Source organism: Stegodyphus dumicola, chromosome 10 (genome assembly GCF_044657685.1).
Source record: "Stegodyphus dumicola isolate Sdum_Otavi_A_Nest chromosome 10, ASM4465768v1".
NCBI classification, from domain to species: Eukaryota; Metazoa; Arthropoda; class Arachnida; order Araneae; family Eresidae; genus Stegodyphus; species Stegodyphus dumicola.
The window spans coordinates 167,615,009-167,635,430 of NC_140777.1; positions in this window are offsets into that span (position 1 = coordinate 167,615,009).

Sequence of the window (20,422 nt, forward strand, 5' to 3'; positions counted from 1 at the left end):
AATACAATAGTGAAAATGAAAGCGACAGTGATTCAGAAAAGAGAGAAAATTCAGAATGGTAACGTGCACAGAAACCGAAGAAATACCGCAAAGAATACCGTTTGCATATCCATATCCCGCGAAATAACCACAAGATCGCGACTGACTTCAGTACCATCATTATATTTCTTTCAATTTGGTGTGAAATAATTTAAATTAGCTATTAGAAATTCACGAAATATATGGAAAACGTCTCGAGTTGCTGATTCGTCCAAGCGAAAAAGGTCTTGAGTGCAAAGGGTTAAGGATTCAAGAGATGTAAGATTCGAAATTATGTTGAAACTAATCTCGCTTGTCTGATACTAGAACAAGCCCACGAAATTCAGCTCGGCAAAGAGATAATATTACGCCTGTTGTTGGCAAGCCTGTCGAGCCCCATATAGGTGACAGACAGTACGATTTTGCCCAGTTCCACCACAATTTTGAGGGCGATTACCAGGATCTCTCACCCCTTTTCCCCTACCACCAGCTCACATCAGGCAACTTTCAGCTCTCCCGGAATTTGATCACTAAGAACAAGCCCACGAAATTCATCTCGACAAGGAGTGCGAGATTACGCCTATCGTTATTAGCAAGACCCGAATTTTGCTCTTCCCATTCTACCAATCCACATCACAGGATCCTGGATTCGCCCAGGATTCGAAGCCGGGCCCTTCGGTGTGGTAATCAGAGCCACTAAGGTCACTATCCCATTCGAGCGGTGGACGAATACTTAAAAGCCTTAAGTCAAATCAAGAAAATTCATGCATTAAATTTTGAAATTAAATCCCGTAAAACTGAAACTAATGGTAAGTCAGATTTGTCATCCTTTTAACCTTTCATATGTTTAATCCAACTTACAGCCATACAGATTAAATCTTCAACACATCACTGAAAGTGTATTATTAGACTGATAACATCCGCTAAAGAAAGTATCATTTTAAACGGAATGTACAAAGTTTTCTATGATGCTGACTTACAGAACAGTTGCATTTTGCCTACAGGCTATTCATAAATTTGAGATGAGAAGACAGTTCTTTAGTAGGAAACAGCTTTGGTCCTAACTGAAATTGAATACACCAATGATATTGAAATATTTAGTTTCTTGGGTTATTTTAAACAACAAGAACTGCCATTTGATTCTGCAGCTTGGGCTATTGTTTTAGTAGTTTTGAAGTCTTTTTTATGCGATTATATTTCATTACGTTGCTTCATGCTTTTATTTTTCAATCAGAAGAGTAAGAAAAAAAGCTCTTTAAGGCGTTATACTTATTAGAATTAAGTGACATGTAAATAGTCCCTGTAGCTTTAAAACTGATTAAATCTGCAATGTAAAATGCAGTAGAAGTGTCCTTGTTTTCAAAATTAGGAAAATAGAGTAAATTGGCGTAGATTCTGAATAAAAAAGGATTTCGAGGATCATCTGACATAAATTCCTCTTCTTCAGGAAGAAATGTTAAGGTGGTAGGCGCGACAAACATATTCACAAAGAAATCAATCGACGCAACAAATAGAAAATAAATGTATGCTAGACTTAGTTATTGAACCATAAAATTCAATACAACTATACTAGATTGCATACAAGCAAAATAGGTAAAGATGAATGTAGATAAAAATATTTTAATGTTCAGGAACACCACGTTTTATTTTTAATCACCGAGACTTGCACACTGTGTTATTGGTGGCAAAAGGATAAATAAAATAACTCAAATTATGAAATGAAGAAAAAAAAAATTTAATACCTGAAAAAAAGTCTCGAATAAAAATCTTTCCGGCTGTATGAAAGTCATTGTTGCAATCGTTCACAATAAAACTATTTGTAATTAAAACTTAGGACAAAATTCAAAATAATATCTGAGGGCAAATTTTTTATTTACTTTTTATTATTCCATAGACATAACCCATACCGGACATCCTGTTTTGAAACATATTGCATCCTTGTCTTTCTGCATTCCGTAAAAAAATGACAGGACAAAAGTACCAACTACAACTTGGAAAGCAAGAAATAAGATTATTTGTAAAAGAGATGAGGAATATACGTCATTTCTTTTTAATTTTAAGTTTGAAAATTAATGGTACTACTCTTATATACGCCCTCAAGTCGCCAAATGTGGCGATATGTGGTTCTGCGCTGGTTTTTGGCGCGATGTTGTTTGTATGGCAACAGTTTTGACTTGGAAATTTGTTTTTGCTGTAGTGGTTTTATTTGGTGGTTGGTTTGGTGGGCGTTTTGAAATGGCTTATGTTGCAATGAAATACGTGGTGGCAAAATTTCAGTCGCGTTTTTTGGATTGTGTGCAAGTTAAATTTAGTATTAAAAGGTACGATATTGGATTTGTTAACAAGTCTTTTGTTCACGGGTGTGTTTATGCGGATTTTATTAACTAACGTAGGCTGGACTTTGTATGCTCTGTGTCTCAGAAGATAAAGTGGAAGGATAAAGTGCTGGAAATTGATATTTCTGCTGTTTGAAGAAGCATTCGCAACGATAAGTACATTTTATTTTTGTTCTTATTTTGTAGAATGGTATGTTCATTGTTTTCTTTGCTATGAATTTCTATCGTTATTGTCTTTTTTTGAATCGTTTATAATTTATTTTAGTTATTTTATCTTATTTTGTTGATTTGTGCGCGATGACTAGATTGTGCAATTCGCTAATGTTTTTAAGTTAAAACAGAACGCTGTGTACAGGGTATTGTTTGAAACTTATTGTTGATATGTTAGTTTATTTAAGCAAGGTATGCGTAATTCCTAGATTCCTACGCTGTATAGATTGTGCAATTCTCTGATTTTTTGTAAGTTAAAACAGATCGCTGTGTACATGGATTCTTATCAAACATTTTTGGATAGAACCTTTACGCTTCTGCTAGCTAAATTTCTTGTTTTTTGTTTCAGATTTTTGGCGTAAATTGTGTGTTAAAAACGTGGTTTTTGCAGACATTTTACGCTTAAAGTTCGAAATGTAGACAAAAAATTTAGATAGTAATATGGCGCTGCAGAGTTTCTCGCCAAAAATGTTTGGAGAGAAATTTGTCGCCAACTGAGGGCGCGTATAAGAGTAGTTCCAAATTAATAAAATAAATGTATTGCGCTTATTACTTGCTTCGGTACTCTTCTGTTATCAGGACTGGATTCAAAAATATATGTATATATGCATATATGTATGGATGTACGTGTTCATGTATACATATGTACATTATATATGCGCATGTATGTGTATGTATACACACACCCATATATGTATATATACACATATACACATGCATACGCATAGATACATATCTGAATCCGGTCCAGATAACAGAAGAGTATCCCTGCTTGACTATTTGAGTACTTGTTTATTCCTAATGAACAATTTGTTCAAAACTGAAACCGCAGTCAATTTAATTTTCTTATGATTTGTTTAATAAATAAACGGGACAATCAAATAATATTTTTTAGTTCTATTGAAACAGGAATTGACTCCCATCTCGGGAACCATCAAACATTGCTACATATTAACTGAAAGTTTGGTGCCGCCATCTATCAGCGAATTCTTTTAATAAACTGCAAGTGTATTTTACATTTTTTATTCTGCAGAATTCTCGCATGGAAATTTGCTCTAGCGTGGAAAATGAACATCAAGAAGTTACGAATTCTGAATTATCAAACTTCATATTTATTGCGTATTTACATTAAGGCTATGTTTCTCCATTTCCTGAAATTTATCTTAGAAGTTACTTATGTAGATATGTGGATCAGGGAATAAGAATATTTCTAATGCTTGCCATGTAGTACGGTTATTTTTTTAAGAATTAAGAATAGTATAAATTCTTTTAGTTTTCTAGCCATTTTATTTCATCTACTTTTTAAGCACATAAGAGAAGGAACGGAATTTAATGAAATAGAATATGTTCTGTTTATGGGTATACATAAAGGAAAGGAGACTTTCATTAGTGTTTAAGGGAAGTTGGAACCCCAAAATCTTCGAAAAATTGTGATTTCGGATTTTTGCATTTTCAAGTTCTCTACACTTTTGATTATTTATTCTCTACACTTTTAATTATTTGATTGTCCCGTTTATTTATTTATCTTTCTAAAAATACCATTTTTTAATATCTATGAAAATTAGAACTGTAAAAAGATCTAGTTTTAATTTGTCGTCTACTGCTTTGATCAATGAGGATTTTTACATAAAAACGCGTTTTTCTCCAAACGTGATTTTTTTATACTCGATGTACCTTTCTCAGGAGCTACTGCTCACAGGTATCTAAACTTTTTATGGCTTATTTATTAGGTTCCCTAATATTTACTGAAATGAGCTTTTTGTAACTTAGAATTTTTTTTTTTTCTTTTTTTTTGTGTGTGATACCCCTTAAAAGAGGTATACGATCATTTAATTTTCTTCGTTATTATAGCCAACGTGAAATAAAAGATGAAGTTCTAAAGATATTTGGAAAATGTAAAGGTACTTTGGTATGTCACAGTCACCTTGGTGCAGTTTTTTTGAAGAAGAAATAGAACGGTAATTTCAAATCGGCGAAAGTTATTTATTTTATATCCTACATTTTATTAGGTACATATTTAATCTTACTTCGATATTTATCCCGAAAAACAATTTATAAAATTACTTGCAAATGGAATCTAGCATGTAGTTACTCCAGTCTACCACAGTCGTGCCCGCCATTTCTAACTAACTCTTCCAAGTAAAATTTAACACTCGTTGATTGTTTAATCCACCAGTATATAAATCAGACTGCTTCAGTGAATGGCAGATGACAATTTTCGAACCAATTACCCCATTCGAATGCCGACGTGTTCGTTACACCTTAAAGTTGCATTTCAAAAAAGTTCGTTTCCCAAAATCATCAAATGCGAATCTGAACATTCCATGCTTCATTTGTGGTAAAATACTACATTCCTGCAAAACCTTCAAAGAACTTTCTACATTTGTAGGGAAATCCCACAAAAGTATATTTCAAACTTCAGTTTAGGACCAAAAAATATCGCGATTTATCTTTAGAGAGAAATACAACCAAAACAGCATGTACAAAAATGGCGATGCTGCTTATTTAAACTTATAGTTATCGCTATGGTTACCTGGAGGATTATTAAGTATATGGTTGCCACAGTTTGTCGATCTCTACTAAGGTGGCTGCGGTGATACCAAAGTACCAATGCAAATTTACCTTTCGAATAATGGTAATGAAGATTTTCTTGTTTATGAATTATCATAACTATGAATGTGTATTATTAATAAAATACTGAATTATAAATGAAAGATACACTGTGAAATTTACAAATGAGCACTTTATGAAATTTTAATTTATTTACTTATTTTTAAATTCAGTATTAATCATTCCCTCTTCATTATTAAATTGTAAACAATACCGATAAACTGATTCGCGATAAAGAAACTTCTGAAACAGATTTAATCTTCCTGGTCTTTTATAGATTAAGATGAGAACTTATACGTATATTAACAGCATTAAATTCTGTGAAATGCAACAACATGTTTGGCGGGTTTTGTTGATTTATTGCCAAATTTGGCGGCAAAAATTAGTCGCCAAAACCGTCGCCAGCCTGCTCATATCTCTCCAGTTTAGCGAGATAGCCATTTACTCCACGTTAGATAGACCTGCCCCTGTATTCTTATTTTTCCGGCAGAGCTTAGGAAATATAACGAAATATTGAAAATTAATGTTACAGTTCGAAAATTACGAAAGATAAATAAAAAAAGTCTGAAAGGCTTTAGATTGTAACAAAAGGGATCGTCAAAATTTTTACGCTGTCACTGAGCTCGCAGTCTGCAGTTAAGAGCAGCTGTTGTTAAACTCGCTCCTACTATCTTTATTATTAAGCATCATTTTCTTCGCCGTTATGCCTTATAAAATTCAACAGCAAAATGACAAAAAATTTAAAAGCTGCATAGCAGCATATGTTTAGAATTCCCGTTGCAGTATTAGATGCGGCATACAATTTTTCAATTTTCTTCGGTATTTTCTTAGTTTACTATATGTTCAGGTTTCATAATATAATGGCTTACGAAACATGTTTTTTGTCTTTTTATTACTTGACGTTTTGTGTGTTAACTTTATTTATTAAATACTATGTTCTTCGCCCTTACTCCACATAAAATTCAATTTAACAACCAAATCACAAAGTGTTTAAACGCAGCATATCTTTAGAATTTCCAACAGATAGTCTTGCTAGCTGGAGAAAGAAAATGCTTCAGTGTTGCTACTGCTCGCTTTCAGATGGCTGAGTTTGCTAATAACAAATTAATTAAAGTTTCAGAAAGCCTAAAATAAATTTTAAAAAGTATGTAACGTCATTCTGTGAAACTATTAAATATTTTTAATTAGATTGATCACGAATCAAATGCATTAAGAACTGCATCTATCTCAAATAGCTTAGTCTCTTAATCTACAATAGACAGGTTCAGTTTGAAACATTTTACTGAATGGCAACAAACTCGAATGGAAAGTGAAAAGACGCATTTATAATGATTCGACGCATAATCCCATCTCTACACTAACTGCTGATTTTAGGCTAATAATGTTACAAGAGAGAATGTATTCATTCCTTCAGAATACATTGCGCTGGTTTGCTTAATTTTAAGTACGAAAAAAATCATTGAAAACACTATAATGTTGCTCAGACCTGAAACCATTAAATACAAATGAAACTGGTATTAATTAAATTTTATATCTTTATATCTACTAGTATATTTGACAATCAGTAACAATGTCTAGACGGATTTAAAATTGACAAGAAAGTTTTCGACATAAAATATGAAAATATTGCTGCGTGCGTACGGGTTCGTAATAGATTGAATGCACAAGTCCGATAATAGGTTAATGAAGTTTATTCTTACCAAACGAAAACTATATAAGAACTCTGGAATTTTAATCAGATTTATTCGTACAAGTGTTCAAAATATCACGCAGTAATTATCAGTAGTTATACTTCAAACTGCTAAAAAAAAAGTTAAATAGAACGCAATGCTCAGCGCATTTAAAGAGAAAGCTCATCCGATCTCACGCTGAACTCGCAGCAATAACAACAGCAACTAAAACTCGCAATAACTGTAACTGAGCAACCGACTGAGAAGTTCCAATTTCCTCTATCTACCCAGCTTATATATACCTGTATATACCGAGGTTGCATATATAGCAAGCGTTTTGCCGATTGTGCTGTCTTAGTGTGCTAAAGGGCCGTTCCCACTGGGGTTTAAGGGAGCTAACGGAAACAACTGACGTAGCCTACCCATCTCCAAAACCACTTTTTACCTATAGAGCAGCAAGTTGAAAAATCTGTACTGCAGGCATAGCGGAGCTAGTTGACTCATGGAATTGACTCCGTTAGCTCAGATAAACCCCAGTGGGAACAGTCCGTAAGTATGTGAAGTATGTGAATGCTTGGGTAAGTCCCCTGGACAGGATTGCAGTTGAGAAAACGGTGTGGCTTCTTTTTCACGTGAGAGATGGGGAGCCGTCCTACTGGCTGTGAGTTTTCAGCTGCAGTAAGCTGAAAATATAATATTTAAAAATAATACAAGTAACAATAACTAAAATAGATATTTTCTGACAATATTTATAATACAATAAAGTCTATTTACAAGTTCTGCTTCAAAATGGTCCAGCCATGATGATGATGGAAAGATGATCAGATGGAAAGTAATCACTTTATCTTCATAGTGGAAGAGATGAAAAAAATCATAAAAATCGCAGTTCCGTGCGTTTATGAAGAATTTGTCGTTTGTTTTGAGAAGATAGGTTTCAATCGGTTTTATTTTCAGGTCGTCATGAAGGGTCTGGTTTCTTACGAAGTAGCGTGCTTTAGTTACCATGCGAAGAAATTTACTTTGAACAACTTGTAGCTTGTTGACATCATATTTTGTAGCGTCTGTCCAGGTAGGTGAAGCGTAAGTCTTAATTGGAAGGATTGTAGTTAGGTAGTAGGTTGCCTTTTCTTGTTTAGATCTAGTCTGGAGTATTTTTCTGTGTCAGGAAGTAAACACTTTTAGAGCTTGAGGTCGAACGTGGTTAATATGATGGGTCCAAGTGAGACGACTATTAGTTATAATTCCCAAGGTACTTGGCTTGTTCTACTACAGGAATTGGTTCGTCGAAGAGGTGCAGGTTACTTTTAAGAGGAGCGTTTCCTTCCCTTCTACGGATCAAAAGAAGCTGTGAGTTATTGGTGTCAATTTTAATTTTCCATACCATCGTTCGATGTTAGGGATGAATTCCTGAAATATTTTCATGGCAAAATTGATATTTACAGACTTTACTGCTAGCGCAGCATCGTCTGCATAACAAGCAAGGATGGAACTGTTATTATCAATCTTAGGAAAATCTGCTGCATATATATTAATAACATAAGTAGAGAATTGGTCCCAGGACCAATCCTTGCGGAATACCACTTTCCATGCCTCCTGTGGAATAGACAACATTGACATAAACACAGAAGGTCCGATTAGTGATAAATGAGAAAAAATAAGTGTAAATTATCAGGAGTAATTCATGTACAAAATTAAAATGCATGAGCCTTGGCGATCAGCCCCTCGTGACAGACGCGAACCAAACTGACTGAAACGCTCTTTCTTTGACCTTAAACAGTTTTTAACCGGCCGCGCGAGAAGTTCTACTTCTTGAGATTTAGACAGACAGACAGACAAAGTAGACAGATGTCTTGTTTTGCACCCGCTAAGTCTTTCTGCACCGATGGGTGAAAAATCAAGCATAGGTGCCAAGGAAAGGTATATAGAAAGGGGGGCAATTTCGTATTTGAGGAGAGTAAAAAGGAACTTCGTACATCTTGTACGAGTTCAAAAGGCCAGGAAGAAAAGATGGGACAAAGTAAAATTTAAAATAAATGGCCCAAAAATTATAGAGAAAAAAAAGGGGGGCCTATAGAAAGAAAAGGAAAAGAAGTAGAAAATATCCTAAAATACGATTGTGTCCATGAGTGTAGTTAAAGGGAGAAGAATCTGCCTTCATTTACAATAAATAGTGTCTCACAGGTGTGTGTGTGTGTGTGTAGTGAGTGTGTGTTGGTAATGGTGAATAGATGTGTTACTGGGAAAAGAAAAAAAAAAATATCGTCAGTGTTAAAATGCTTCGTATCAAGGTATTTAGCATGGAATATAAAGTAATATGTATGCTTGCATCCTGAGATATCAACAAAAGTCATCAAACAAAAGTATATATTAATTTGACTACAGTAGCTTATGCTATTTTCGTTCCCAACATTTTCATACATTTTTCAAAAAACAGCAGCAGACAAACAACATGGAACCATATACAATACAAGACCACAACCGCACATACAAAGTAATAATAATAATAATAATAATAATAATAATAATAATAATAACAATATATGTGTGTGTGTAAATTACAGAGTATATGTATTATAAAACACAAATTAAACATAGTATTTATTAATTTAACTATCATAATTTATTTCAAGATTAATTATTTTACTATCATAATTTATTACAAGATTAATTATTTTACTATCATAATTTATTACAAGATTAATTATTCTACTATCATAATTTATTTCAAGATTAATTATTTTACTATCATAATTTATTACAAGATTAATTATTTTACTATCATAATTTATTTCAAGATTAATTATTTTACTATCATAATTTATTACAAGATTAATTATTTTACTATCATAATTTATTTCAAGATTAATTATTTTACTATCATAATTTTTTACTAGTTAATTAATGCTAGTATAACACAATGAGGCACATTGTAATTTATATAATCTCATAGTTCTAAGAATTTATTTAAGGCAGTGAAGAATAATCCTTCCCTTACATATGGACATTTAACAGATAGCAAGGGACAGTGTGAGAAAAAAATCAAAGAGGTATAATATTTTTTAAAGGCGAAAATATATTAAAGCGATCTAAAAAAAGAGAATCCAGAAGATCCGAGAGGAAAATAGCGCGATGCCCTGAGTCCCCAAATTTCCCTCTCACGAGAATCCTCAAACAAGATAAGGATGCTTTGTAAGTGGTGACAGACGTGAACTGATAACGGTGGCGTCTGTTTGGAATTGATTCACAAAGGAAGCCACAAGCAATGACCAGTTTCAAGTATTTTTAATGTTAAAAACTGATGAAAAGTTAAAATTTATTGATTTAAAGGCACTTATTTATAGAAATTTGATTTAGTTTAGATGAAAGAAAAGTACTTATCTTAAACTTCCAGGCTTTCGTCCTCACATTGTCCGCTGTTTTATTCTCATCAACATCGGAGCGGAAATACTTTGGAAACATATAGGTTTTGTAGAAAAAACACTATTGCAAAGTAATTTAATTGATAATCACCAAGGGGAAAGGAATTGTTTTTCACTTTTTTTTTTTTTTTTTTTTACGGAGCGCTGTGAACGTGCAACGCTTGCCTCGGTCATGGGTTCACTTCTTGAGATTTCTGTTTCTTGAAAACAAAAAGAGTGTGGAATTACGGTTACAGCTAGCACATTTGTCAATCACATTTACTAAATTTCAATACAAATTACAGAGATATCCATTTACTCAATGTTAAATGCATGTGCTCCTGTATTTTTACTTTTCCGGTGTAGCTTTCTCTTAAAATTTGTCTCGCGCTGCATTGCACGGGGGAATACAATTTCAATTATAAAGCTACTAAAATTAGCTATCTAAATATAAATTCGAACAATATTTTCCTTTCATTAGCTACATTTATAATTAAAATAATCATTCCCACATCTATATGGATATATTACCTCATCTGTATGGATATATTATCGTCCTCTATATAATTGTTCGAATTGAGAATCATTTTAAAATGAATTTTAATTTAATTTTTTTTTTTTTTTTTTTTTTTTTTTTTTATACTCTCTTTACTTTATATGTAACCAGTTCAAGTTAAATTGCATTTTCCTTGTGAAAATTTTACTTTATCTTGTGAAATTTCTACAGCAAGTTTAATTAATTAAGTTATCAGTGACACATTTAGTTGCCTGAGTTAAACAAGAAATTAAAAAAAAAAATGTCAGAAAATATTAAAAAGAAAAAAATTGAAAACAATTTTTAAAATTTAATCTCACCTTCCATTCGCGGAAATTGTTTCATTCTTTCTTTTGCAAATTAAAAAAAATGCTTGACGTAAGTAAGTGGCCTTAATGCATAACACATGTCTTCTTTTGGCTATCAAAGAGCTGCAACGTCTGCTGCTCATTTACGGTAAATTATCACCAATAAAATTTAATGAACGTCCCAGAGAAGATAACCAGTATTCAACAACAGATGGCGACACTATGGTTTCTTCTGGCGAATCGGAAACACATGTCTAAAAACTTAAATTAAACGTATCTTTAGTTTTACTAATATTTAGATTATTATTTAATTTTTCGAGCATAAGGCAAGCCCGTTACCAGTTAGTTACGCGTTCAATAACTTTAACCGAACACTGCAGAAAATAATATATGTTAAGTAATCGGTATTAAAGATTTTCCTAATTTTTATAAGAACCTCATTAATCGTATATATAGATCCTTAGAACAATCTAATACATTTCTCTTAAATTAGATATATTTAAATTTAGAACTGCAATGTGATTTGAGTAATCATATAAATAACGTGGTACTCAAGAACACATTTTTACAATAATGTGTTAGTGAAAAACACGATATTCTAATGATAATGAAACTTTTATTCTGCCAATATTTTGTTACATGCAGCATGAGAAGTATTTTTTTATTGTTAAAATTTATTACTTCGAAAAACAGAATGGTACAGTGATGATTTGCTTGATAAAGTGTTGATTTCTGTTATCTCATGCAAATTTAGCTAGAAACATTTTATTTATCCCCCCCCCCCAATTTCTATATTGCAAAATGTATACAGAAAGAGCCGCAGGTTAATATTCAAGAATATTCTAGAGCAGCAGCAAGATAGTCACATCCCTTTAAATTTATTGAGGCAGTTTACGAATAAAAATAAATTTTTGAACTAACTTAATAATAATATCGTATTTTTAATTCATGTGATCATTTATCAACGTAAACAAATAATTAGCCCAAAACGGCGTTAGTCCGAATGGGCTATTATTCTCGAAAGGGGATTTGGCGGCATATCACTTTAAGTATTTAAATCACTTTTCAAATTGTTGGTATGAAGCATAATAACCCTGTATTATTTTTTAAGAAATTAAATAAGGAAGAATATGTGCCTAGGGCCATCAAATTTTGAATATCGTAGTCCTGCACCCGATATGCGCAACTGGAAGCCCAAATTCTGAATTTCAAATTTTATATTTCATATTTTTGTAAAACTTAATGAATTTTTAATAAATTCAGAGATCTGAAAGCGAGCATTGGCAGCAATGTAGGGAATAAAATATTTTTATTTCTGGCTCGCGAGACGGTCTGTCGGAAATTCTAAAGATACGCTGTTTTTAATTATTTTGTGATTTTGCTATTCAGTTGAATTTTATGTAGCATAAGTGGGAAGAATATGATATTTAACTAATAAATTTAACACGAAAAAAGTTAATAAAAAAAATCTGAAAGGTTTCATATTTTAAATTACGTCCAAAGGGGCGCTTTTTTAACGCTTTGTGTGTTACCTTTATTTATTAAATATCACGTTCTTTGCACTTAAACCATAAAATTCAGTTCAATAGCAATGTCGAAAAATATTTTTAAAATGAGCATATCTTTACGATTTCGAATACACAGTTCCGCGCGCTGGAGATAAAAAGCGTTTTTTTTTTTTTTTTTTTTTTTTTTCTGTAGAGTTTTACTATTGCTCGCTTTTCTAAATCGTTGAGTTTGTTACTCAAAAATTCGTTAAAGTTTTACAAAATATGAAATCGATCATAAACAAATTCCAAATTTCAAATTTGATCTTCCACATGCCCATATTCATAGGAGGATTACGTCATTGCAAAATTCGATGCCTCTATGTACCGTTGTTTTATCACAATGCGAGAAATGTACGTACATTTATGCAGATTTTTCATTATTTCATTTCTTCAAATATAATGCAGGACTCTAACATTTGGTGGCAACAGTTTGAAAAGTGAAATGGACATTTATAGTGATTCAACGCAAAATTTTGCAAAACGAAAGCAATAGTCCTTCAAGGACAAAGCCCCTTTGGAATAATAATAAAAAGACAAAAAAGAAATTGCAAGCCATTTTAGTAAGAAAATTGTACATTGACATGATAAACTGAAAAAAAAAATAAAATAAAATAAAATAAAAATAAATGTATTCCAACACGTAACACTTCATCGGGAAATCTAAGCACATGCCACTTCGAAAATTTTTTCATTTTGCTCCTGAATTTTTAATAGAGTAATTGCGAAGAAAATTGTGCTTAATAATAAAGCGAAAGACTAAAATGGGTTACCAATGGTGACTGTAACAGCAAATTGGTAGATTGCGGGCTTAGCGAGATCGTAAAAAAACTTTAAAAACTCTTTTGGGCAACCGCTAAAATCTGAGGCTTTTCTTTTTTTACATTCAGGAAACTGAGTTTCTGTAATATGTGAATTTCACGATTTTGAGAGATGCAATGAATGTTATTTTGTAAAGTAGTATGCCCTGTATGCTTTTTTTCTTCTGATTACCAATATCTTCGCCCCGATTATAATAATTGTCAGCTGTTCTACTCGTTCAGCTCTTCAATTTTAACTTAAAAGTACCTGTGTACTTTTAAGTTACAGTTAAAGTTGAAGGAAGCGCACGCATTCATATAATTTTATTCCCTTTGCTTGTAATGATGTTTAATCTCTTTACAAGATTTTCCCTGCCGAATTCGGGTATTTCATTAAACACATCGTGTGTGATCTAAAATATTAGAAACATATTTTATACACCATGCGGAGCAACTAAAATGAGCTGAGGTTTGAAACGAAAAATTTATTATTCTTAACTATGACTATAATTTCCATTTCACAAATCGTTAAAGTAATGGATTAACTGTCACCTGAGCTTGTAAAGGTTACGATTTATTGTGGCCATTTTCCAAAATACATTTAAAGCAGCATGCGGCAAAATTTGTCCTTAATACCATGTATTATATCAATTTTATTTAATGTACCTTGAATATATAAGAGCTATATTTATAGTAAAGGCTTATAGTTATTTAAAGCATGGTTTTCCGTTGTAGAAATATTTAAAGTATTTTAGAATGTATTATTCTAACAATGGGAAAATGGAGCTGCTTTTGTTTATAAAAACTTTTAGTGCTTCTTAATCGTATCATTACATTTAATTCAGAACACAAATGCAGAAAATGATTTGTTTCCTTTTTACTTCCTTGTACGAAATATTGTAATTCCGAAAAATATCGGGCATCAAATTTCAACGAAAACACTCATTTTGACCGCTCTCGAATCCATTTGAACGATGTTTCTGTGTGACACCTGTACGTACGGACAAAATAAATGACTCACGTTTCCAAAGCGGATTTGAAAATGGATTTAAAATGGATTCAGAACAGATCTTTTCGTGAAGTCTGTACATACGAACGTACGTGTCTATGTCTCTCGCATAACTAAAAACGAGTAGTTTTAGAAAGTTGAAATTTTGTATATGAGATGCTAATAACATGCAGTTGTGCACCTCCCGTTTAGATTGCAATCGGTCGCACTAAACCTCTATAAATAGATGTGTACCCATTCTGTTACCCGGCTCAGTGAGCTCAGTATTTTTTATTCTTATATGTTGATAAATTGTGCATATTTTGCTTTAAAAGTGATTGAATTATGTTGTTCGTATGTTCCGGTTAAGGTTTTTATGCCTTTAGTTAATCTGCATGCAACAGTTGTACATTTTTCAACGATTTAAAAGTTCTTTACGTGACACTAAACCTAACGAACACGCCATTTGTTTCTAATCGTAATTCTTAGTAGAATAGTGACTTAAGTCAGTGTGTGCACCAACTTCAGTGTCTTTCTGCCGAGTGAGACCAAAAGTAAACTTTCAGTTTTGCGCGCCGTAAAATCTATCTTCCTGGCAGTTCGCGACACCACCAGAATAAACACAGATAGATTCATAAGGAAATCTTACAAATCATTTAAATGCAAGTTTCCTTTCAATATGTTAGATTTTCATTCAGAAATAAAGTTAGGGCCTGGTAAATGCTAACTAGAATTTAGCTGCCTAGTACTGTCTGTGCAAAACTAATACATATTCCAGTTTATACACATCATTCCAGTACACATACTGAAATTCAGCTGATATTCTAGAAAGGTTTATGAAGTTTTTGCGTACCTATTATTAAATTAAATATTATATTTTAATTAGTATCTCACTACATTTCATTACAGATTTAAATGCTTTGAAATTAATGCCTAGCTGCTGTATTTATTTGTTGATTTATGTATCAGCGTAATTAATTTTAGATTCTATAGAATTAAAAATAAGTTTAATGAATATCAGATACAGAAGCTTAATCAGTATCAAACATGCAAAAATAAAGCCTAATTTTTGATGGAGAAATATATATTTTTTATATGCACGAATTACCCTTTTTAATTAAAAAAATCATGCAGTTTAAAAAATAATTCTACATATCTTAAAATATTTTGATGGGGTGAAATTCTGCCGGTGGGCCAACGAAAACAACTGGTCGTTTTTCCAGTTATTTGGATAATTTCCTCTGCAGTCAGGAACACAACAAGTACAAAACTTCTACAGACTATTAGCAAATAAAATATTTTTAAATCTTTTATAAAGTTTCATGCAATATACAAATCTCCCGCTAAAACTACAAGCATACTTGTTCATTACTACCAAAACAGCCATGACGGTTTTTTTACGTCTACTAGTTCCTTTTCTAGTGACGTCACTCGCAGCAAAAGAGAGGCTTTGTTGTTCCGATGGTGGCGCCATTGGCCGAATTGCTTGTTTTGGCGTAGAAACTCTAATTTTAATTCCAAAAATGTTCTTTAAATGTATTTGGTGTTTTATGTCTTTCTGTATTTAATAGCTTTTAATAAAATGTTACAGTTTTTAATGAAATTTATTTGGTCACGCGTTATTTATTTGGTATTTTTGGTTTCTTTTAATTATTTGTTCCTCATTTAGTCGAGTCCGAGCCGAGTTTTTCAATTTCGAAAAAATGTGTTTTTTTTTTTTTTTTTTTTCTAATTCTTGATGCTTTTCCCTTTGATGTTAATAATTAGTTTGTTTGATCTTTTTAGGGGTTTAAACATTTTTGATTTTGTTTCTTTCTAAAAAATTAATTTTGCTATTTATGTTTTTATTTCGGGCTTTTTAACGTCTGTAAATTATTTTTGTCTCATGTGGGTGCGAATACATGTAGGGAAAAGATCTGAACATTTGAGAACCATTAAAATGTTGTTTCAACGTGAAGATTTGATTCTAATAAAGCGTTTTGAGTCTCAAATGATTCAGAGGAACGAAACATGTATTCGGAACTCATTAATCAACTTGCTTTAAGGATTCAAAACACTTTGCCCTCGACAAGTTCTGTTTGAAGTGTTAAACAGGATATTAATACATTTTTTTTTGTTTTATTTTGTATTATTTTTTTGTTTAGTTTACTATTTAAAGTTTCTTTAAATTTAATTGTACTGCATTTGGGAGTTCCTTTCCTAGAGAAAAAATTGCTTAAAGCCTTCATAAAGAAGAAAATATAATTTTCAATTTTATTTCTACATTTTGTTTTTAATTTTTAATATTTTCGGTCTAGCAGCATGTGCGCAGATTCGTCTCCTTGCTTTAAAAAAAAATAATTTTAAATATTCATTTTGGACTATCTTAAGAGTTACATATATATTACATATACGTATAAGAGTTACGTATACGTATATATGCACATATATGTGCATACAAAGAAATTAAGCTTGTAAACGCATACATTTATTGCTGCTTAATGTACAATGGGTTTTTAAGCTATTACAGGGTAGATGAGAAAGCAGATGTGATCATAAACAACGCTTGCGCGTACGGTTAGAGTCAATAGCATCTAACACATTCCCATGGCACCCAAATTGTCACTAATTATTTGAATTGTGAGCGATACTGAATTATGGGAGGCTATCTACGTTTAGCCTGGCATTATGCTGCTTCACGAGCCCGAGCAGTAAAGTCGCTGAACACTGGTAGTTTGGTGCGAAGTTCGAATCCCGAGAACGAACTGGCTGCATCTGCGTTTTCTTGTTTTTTCCCATGCGTAACGTGTATACGAGCCAGTTTCGCTTAGAAAGTCCTCCACGAAGGCATTCCTCCATTTAAGCAGATAGCACTTGACGCTTTGCCGTAATCACATAAACCAAACCTTCACGAGCATCTTTCGCTATGGCATTTTGTTTCTCTTCAGCCGCGATTGGCCGTAATGCCAACTGTCACTAGTCCCAGCAAAAAGGTGATGATAACGCCATCTTTCGTCGAGAATAGAAAGAATTCCATATATATACTTTTGGTACTGCCAATTGGCGGTTCATAGATTGTCGATAATATGTCCAAACATATCTGTCAACAGTTTGCTATAAATTAAACATTTTCATTAATTTTTTATTATAATTTCATGTACATCGTCCTGATGTTGGGAATCACTGAACAGTTACAGTATTAATAAGATAAGAAACATTAAACATAGTAAAAAATAAGCTTGTTAAAATAGCGTAATCTAATAATACTCATTCAAAAATATTGCTTAAAATATCTAAATTTATACAGACTTTGAATGGGATTAATTTCTTTTGCAATCCATTATTTAAGACTACCCAATATATCATAATACATTATCTTCCCCTACATTTTTCAGCAAGTTTGTAAGTTTCAAACCGCAAAATGCTTTAATATATCAGTTTCCGTTAATACGCCTTCGTTAAAAGCTTTTTGAAAAGAAACAAAAACAGAAAAAAAAAGCGAATATAATTCAAAACTGGTTAGAGCCACAAGAAAATTGTGGAAGCCATATAAATTCTATTACTCTTCTGAGAAACGAGAGAAAGTTATCCTTAGGAAAGTAATAGAGAAAATATCTCATGTGGACACAACGTGACATCCTTATACAGACCATTAAATTAAACACAGTTTTTTATTCCCTCATTTTCCCGGATTTTATTAGAGATGTATTTTTCATTTAATCAATTCAGTTCTCCTTTTGAGGCAAGGCAAAAATACATAAAAAATAAGAATACCTTAATTAAAAATTCTAAAATAAAAACAAAATTCAGATACAGTTAAAACAGTTTAAATAAGAAAATTTTACCATTAAAATTAGAGTTGAGCCAGAACAAGTAATTTTACCAAAGGACGGTAAGACCAAATTTTCGGCGCACAATAAAGTTAAGTTCCATTACGCAAAAAGACACTGAAGTTAGTGCACAAACTGATTTAATTGACTGTTCCTCTAAGATCTTCAGACGTAAACAAATTCTTGTTTCGTTAGGCCCAGCGCCATTTAAACTTTTAAATTATTGATTATTCTACAACAACTGCATGCAGATTGACTAAAGCCATAAAAAACTAAACCGAAGCATAACAATATAATTCAACCGCAAAATATTCATAAAGAAGAAAATATAATTTTTGAATTTAATTTTATAATAATAAAATATAATTTTTTAATTTATTTTTAATTTTATGAGAATAAAAAATTGAGCTCACCGAGGCGGGTAACAAAGTGGGTATATATATATACATTTGGTGCATCCGATTGCAACCAAAAAGGGACGTGCATGTTGCAACAATCCAATGTACAAAATGTCAACTTTCTGAGCCTTCTCTTTTTTGAGTTATGCGAGCTATATACGTACCTACACTACGTGGGAAAAAAAATGAGACAGTTCTGTATCTCCCGCTCTACTGGGCCGATTGACGGAATTCAACTTGAATCTTTAATGTCTCGCAAGCGTGACTTAGGATATGTATTCGATTTATATATAGCATTGTTCTAATATAGGTATTCTGAAAAAAAAAATCTGACTTTTCTGAAGTGACATGCCACTTTTTTCCATATTTCAAGCCTACCACTCAAATTAAGCCAAAGTGCCAAGCTTCGTAAAAATCGCAATAGTACTTTTTAAAAAATCAGCTCTCAAAATTTAAGCTCCTCAGTGTCAATTGAGTTTGATACATATTTATTATTATCTCTCTTTTTATTAAACTTGTTTGATTCTTCCTTTCACATTTCAAAATTCCAAATAAACTTCGTCCATTTTTTTATGATCTGTTTTTAAAATTTGTATTTTTAAATAATTTTTATAAATTTTTCGAAAATCTTTTTGAAGTATTGGCTATAAAATGTTTACCATCATCTTAAAGTAGATGTATTTCTAAGCATATCTACAAAAAATTACAATTTTTTATTCAAAATTTCTGAGGATATACATGAATTTATATATTGGCGAGTTTTAAAATTTGGCATATTTGTTGAAAGAGATAATAACATCAAATGTGGTTTAGGCATATTTCTAAAATTATTTGAAAGATGTGAATGCACGAAGTGACTTTTTTTCCGCTCATGCACAGTGTAAAAAGGTAGAAACGATGTAACTTTGTCCCCGGTCCTTTACAAAGGAAGGAAAAATAAAATGGGTTGCCATATATTAAGAAGTTCGCCAAGTGAATTATTCGTGCTGCAAACTGAAAACAAAGCGCCAACATAAGCACAAAAATTGGCATTTCTTAAATTATTCTTATGAATTTTGTATATATGTAAATAATTTTAGTGAAACTATATGTGAAACTATAGTATCTTTTGTGCAATGTAAAATGAAATGCTTGGAAAAGCGAGGTTCTGCCGAAAAAATAATGTTACTGGGACAACGCAGTACAGGCATACATAGGTTATCTCGTTAAATTGGAGAGATATCGCTAAGCTATTGAATGAGCTTGGCGAGAACTCGCCAAAATTCACCAAGCTTGGAGACATTTGGCGACACTTTGGCTCGTTCCCTGCATAACTATAATTGATATTGTAACCCAATAACTGAAATTGATCCCTATAACCGACACTTATATGTAACTCAACAGTATATGACTCTCAGTAATTTCGAAAAATAGAAGGTACTAGAGATTTCTCGGCGTCCGCGGAGAAAGTGTATAAACCCAGAGAACGTATCAGTTATTAGAGTTTAGCTTATAAGTTATTTTCTTCCTCCTTTCCATACCATCGTGGTGTAACTGGAAGCATACTTTGCGCGTATTTGAAAGATTCAGGGTTCGAGTTCCGGTGAGGGGCATTACGCAATTTTCACGTCTCCTGCTGCAAAAAACATCTAATGAACGTACAAGGGAACCTGCCAGACTAAAAGGTGGCGGACTATAGTTTGTCACCTCTCCCCCAGGATTTGGCAATCGTGTCCTGTAATCTTCAATCGCTATTTAAAAAGGGGAGTACCATATTCTTCCGATGTATAACATGCATTTATAATTCCAAGCTATT